The sequence below is a fragment of the Heptranchias perlo genome, chromosome 20, assembly GCF_035084215.1.
Source record: "Heptranchias perlo isolate sHepPer1 chromosome 20, sHepPer1.hap1, whole genome shotgun sequence".
NCBI classification, from domain to species: domain Eukaryota; kingdom Metazoa; phylum Chordata; class Chondrichthyes; order Hexanchiformes; family Hexanchidae; genus Heptranchias; species Heptranchias perlo.
The window spans coordinates 6,998,495-7,003,944 of NC_090344.1; the positions used below are offsets into that span (position 1 = coordinate 6,998,495).

At 43.8% G+C, this 5,450-nt stretch overlaps 1 non-coding gene across 1 annotated transcript; it reads right to left on the bottom strand.

Annotated features, from left to right (window-relative positions):
* Nucleotides 1-4,440: 4,440 nt before the first annotated feature.
* On the bottom strand, nt 4,441-4,522 carry trnas-acu (transfer RNA serine (anticodon ACU)). Its single transcript has one exon. It is a non-coding gene; the product is annotated as a tRNA-Ser (tRNA).
* Between the last annotated feature and the right edge of the window lie 928 nt (nt 4,523-5,450).

Sequence of the window (5,450 nt, forward strand, 5' to 3'; positions counted from 1 at the left end):
AATTACAGAGAGGCATTAATATAATAAATAAATGGGTAAAATTGTGGCAAATCGATATCAATTTAGTCAAGTGTGAGGTCATCCACTTTGGACCAAAAAGGATAGATCAGAATACTTTGTAAATGGTGAAAAGCTCGAAACAGTGAAGGTCCAAAAAGACTGATGTGTCCATCTACATACATCATTAAAATGTCATTGACAGGTACAAAAAATAATCAAAAATGTTAATGGAATGTTGGTCTTTATATCTCGAGGACGAGAATACAAGGGGATAGGCATTATGATACAGCTATACAAAGCCCTGCTTAGACCACACCTGAAGTACTGTATTCAGTTCTGGGCAACGCACCTTAGGAAGGATATATTGGCTGTGGAGCGAGTGCAGCTTCGGTTTACTGGAATGTTCCCTCAACCCCAAGGGTTTAATTACGCGGAGAGATTACATAAACTCGGGTTTACCTCGAATTTAGTAGATTAAGAGCTGATTTGATCGAACTTTTCGAAATATTAAGGGGAACTGATGGAGTAGATAGAGAAAAACTATTTCCGCCGGTTGGGATGTCTCGGACTTGGGGACATCGCCTAAACATTAGGGTCAGGACTTTCAGGAGTGAAGTTGGGAAACACCTCTCCAAGCAAAGGGAGGTAGAAGTTTCGAACTCTCTTCCGCAAACGGCAGTTGATGCGAACTGAATTGTTAATTTTATCCCTGAGATTGATCGATTTATGTTAACTGAATTTATTAAGCGATACGGGGCGAAAGCGATTGTCTGGAGTTCGGTCACATATCAGCCGTGATCTGTTTGAATTGCGGAACAGGCTCGAGGGGAGAAATGGCATAATTATATTCCTCAGCTCCTCATTGGTGAGAATGATTCTGCATTGGCCGGAAATCGAACCAAAGTCTCCCGCAGAAGAGGTGAGAATTCGACCCCTGCACAACCAATGCGCGCGTTCTTAATAGCGGCAAGTGTCCATTTGGAATCCGATCTGAATGAACATGCCGTTTACAGCTGCGGTGGCCGAGTGTTTAAAGCGTTGGACTCAAAATTCAATTGACGTTTTCCTGCGCAGGTTTGAATTCTGCTCGCAGAGCAACTGTTTAAAGATCACTTCAGTGCTGAAATAGATTAATTGGAGTTAATTGACCGCATTTATCTCTCTCCCAGAATGAGTGATTCTACAGCGTGGCCGGTGCTTTTAATTAGTGTCAGATCTTCTCTTGAAAGACTTCAAGACCCGAGAAGGAATCTCTCCCAACCTGTAACTTAAATTCTGCTAGTTTGCAAAACCTGACATTTATACTCTTTATTTTCTTTGCCTGCATCTCTCTATCTCTCCCTGTCTCTGTCTCTTGTCTCTCTGTGTTGTCCCCGATGGACTTCTCAGGTTTCCTTGAATGGCGAGAGCTGATCTAATCGGCAACAATAGCAGAAAAGGGTAAAGGAAAAAAAGACTGAGAGAGTAGGAAAAGGAAAGGTGCAACCCAGCTGATAAATTGGTCGCTAATGTCTCCACATTCATGGCTCTTCGCTCTCATAGTGAATGAAAGCAGCAATTTGAGTAAAGTATATTTATGGTCGCATGTAAACAACAATGTCGTTTCAGAGCAATTCATTCTGTAAAGTGTGACTTGATAATACAAGTCGTCCATTCAAAAGGAATTTGATGTTGTTGATATGATATAATTGGTGTAGAACCTGACATTTTTCGACATCGTATATCGTACAAGAAAGCGGGATTGTATGGACAGAGCGTTCTGAAAGGATGGCGGATCGGCTGCGTTGCAGTACAATTTTACAGTGGCTGCACGGCTCTGTTGCCAGTTTGTCTTCGGGTCTGATTCTCGGTCAGGGAGTTTCACTGGTTCAAAACCCGTTGAGCCCCGTTGTGTCCCCATTTTCAGTCAAAGATCACCAATTGGCTTCTCATTTCCTTTCAGCGGTGCAGAAGGCAGGTTTGACTTATCTCCAGCAGAGCATGTTTGAGCACCAGAGGACAGAATGCAGAAAGTTTGTCCACGTAACACACGTAGAGGAAATGAAGATAATCTTTCAAGAAGTTGTACAGATTGAAGCCGTCACATGAATTTATCCCAACTCAGGCGATCTCATGGGCACAGAATACAAAAGGTAAAGGATGCTGCATTGTCCTGGAAACAAACTCATGGTTTACCGCCGGCAGGCAAGGGTTCCACACTGAACCACCAATGCACACACGGCTGCAGACTGCACGTGTCGCGTTGGATACATGTCTAGAACATGCAGTCTGGCAGAGTTCCCGTATGTCCACCTCGAAGATTTCACGAATTGCCTTTAAGCTGCACCTTAAATTCCGCTCAATCACAGAATTTGGAGATTGATACTATTTTTCTTTGCATGTATCTCGATATCTCTGTCTGCGTTTCTCCTCTCTCTGTGTTTCCCCCGGATGGTCTTATCCGGTTTCTTTGAACGGCCAGGTCTGCAAACCCGGGCGTTCCAGAAGGGTTTCTGGAACGCCCGGGTTTCCAGAATGTCGGATCTTCAGTCCAATTGTTGGATTTCGACGGGATGAGCTTTGCGATTTTCGTCTCCGTTTTTGGAAAATATAAACCCAGATGGGTTTTCACCTCCTCGGGTCCCGTCAACTTCGGGTAATGGGAATGAACCCAATCTATTATTCGGTCTTAATATCTGTATTCTCATTGCTTAAGAATTAAATTACGGGGTTACATTTATTTTGAGGACACATTTTAGAAATTAACACATAACAGACTTATTCTAAAACTAGAAGCACGTGGGATTAAATGACCGGTGTTAACGTGAGCACGTAATTAGCTAAAGGACAGGAGGCAGAGAGTCGTGGTGAACGAATGTTTTTCTGACTGGAGAGAAATATGCAGTGGAATCCCCCAGGGGTCGGTATTAGGACTATTGCTTTTCTTGTTATATACACATGACTTGGATGTAGGAATAGGGAGTACCGTTTCGAAGTTTGCGGATGATACAAAACTTGGCAACGGAGAAAATATTGAGGAAGATAGCAGCAGACTTCAGGAGGATATGGACAGAATGGTGAAATGGGCAGTCACGTGACAGATTTAACGCCGATCAGTGTGAAGTGATGCACTTTTGGAAGAAGAACAAGAAGAGGCAGTATAATCTAAATTGAACAATTTATGGGGCGTTCCAAGAGCAGAGGGACCTGGGGGAGCATATTCACAAAACAGGGCAAGTTGATAAGGTAGTTAAAAAAACGTATGGGATATTTGGCTTTGTAAATGGGGGCATTGAATTTAAATACAAGGAAGTCACACTAAACCTTTACAAATCACTAGTTAGGCCTCAGCTGGAATGTCTTGTACACTTCTGGGCACCATACTATACGAAGGATGAAAAGGGATTGAAGAGGATTCAGAGCAGGTTGACCTGGATGATACCAGGGATGAGGGACTTCAGTTATGTGTAGAGATTGGAGAAGCTGGGATTTTTCTCCTTACAGCAGAGAAGGTTAACGGGAGACCTAATAGAGATATTCAAAATAATGAGGGGTTCTGAAATAGCAAGTCGGGAGAAACTGTTTCCTCTGGCAAGTGGGTCGGTAACCAGAGATCACAGATTTAAAATATTTGCAAAATAACTAGAGAGGAATTTAAGAGATTTTTTTTCACACAGAGGGTTTGTTAAGATCAGGAACGCACTTCCTGAAAGGGTGGTGGAAGCAGATTCCACAGGATCATTCAAAAGGCAATTGGACATGAACTTGAAGAGGACTAATTTGCAGGGTTATGGGGAAAATCTGGGTTGTGGGTCGAATTTGGACAGGTCTTCGAAAAATAGCCGGCAAAGGTACGATGGCCGAATGGCCTCCTTCTATGCTGTAAGATTCTATGATTCTATGATTACCTTCTGAATCGTTGGAATTGATAATTTTCAGTGTTGTGGAGCAAAGAAAATTGTAACCATGATATTTGGATTCACCATTCCCTTATGAATATCGCAGATTATAATGTCCAGGCGGGGGTCGGTCTGAATGGGGGATAGATTGCGGTGATTGGAATGGAAGCCCAGCAGAATGAACTTGATCTCAACAGCAGGCGGTGAACCTTCTTCTCGAGAGAGGATCGTCATTTCAGTTCAGAAGGAAAAAGGTATCAAGAAAATCCGGTGAAACAGATACGGTATGATCCGGGACTGACAGCACATTCCATTTAAACCGACACAGGCACGGAATGATCCGGGACTTACAGCACATCCCTTTTTGAACAGACGCAGACACGGAATGATCCGGGACTGACAGCACATCCCTTTTGAACAGACACAGACACGGAATGATCCGGATTTTCAATCATAATTATGGTACGTAAGTTTCTCTTGCAGAAACCTCCGTTGGCCGTTTCGAGAAGGAAGGGACCTGACCTTCTGGATGGACTGAATGAAACAATAGTGAACACAACATCGACGAGGATGGGATTCGAACCCACGCGTGCAGAGCACAATGGATTAGTAGTCCATCGCCTTAACCACTCGGCCACCTCGTCGCATGAGCAAACTCGCACAAGCTCCTTTATTCAAAATGGAAATACTGGCTATGTTGCCAAACTGAAATCAAAACAATAAATGCTGGACATCCTCAGCAGGTCAGGCAGAATCTTTAGATATAGAAACAGAGTTAATATTTCATGTAGGTGACTATCACATGAGTAATCTATTACAATCCTGACTTGCGCCTTGCAGATGGTGGGACGGCTTTGGGGAGTCAGGAGGTGAGTTGCTCGGCGCAGAATATCCAATCTCTGACCTGCTCTTGTCGCCACAGTATCAATATGGCTGGTCCAGTTAACTTTCTGGTTCATGGTGATCACCAGGATGTTGATGGTGGGTGATTCCTGGAAAGATTCCATGAATGAGGGGCTTTAGTTTCATGGATAGACTGGAGAAGCTGGGGTTGTTCTCCTTGGAATAGAGACGGTTGCGAGGAGATTTAATGGAGGTATTCAAAATCATGAAGGATCTGGACAGAGTAGATAGAGAGAAACTGTTCCCATTGGCGGAAGGGTCAATGACCAGAGGACATAGATTTAAGGTGTTTGGCAAAAGAGCCAAAGGTGACATGAGGAAAAACTTTTTTACACAACGAGTGTTTAGGATCTGGAATGCAACGCCCGAGGGGTGGTGGAGGCAGATTCAATCATGGCCTTCAACAGGGAACTGGATAAGCACTTGAAACGAAAACAAAATACAGGGCTACAGGGAAAGGGCGGGGTGGGGCGGTGGGGTCCAGCTGGATTGTTCTTGCAGAGAGCCGGTACAGACTCGATGTGCCGAATGGCCTCTTTCCATGCTGTAACCTTTCGATGATTCTAATCTATGTGTCAGGGGCGATGCAAAGCGACCGAAGCATGACGTAAATCGACCTGCTCATGTCCATTCCCTGAAAATAAATCCTAGTGTGATGCAAAGAAGAAA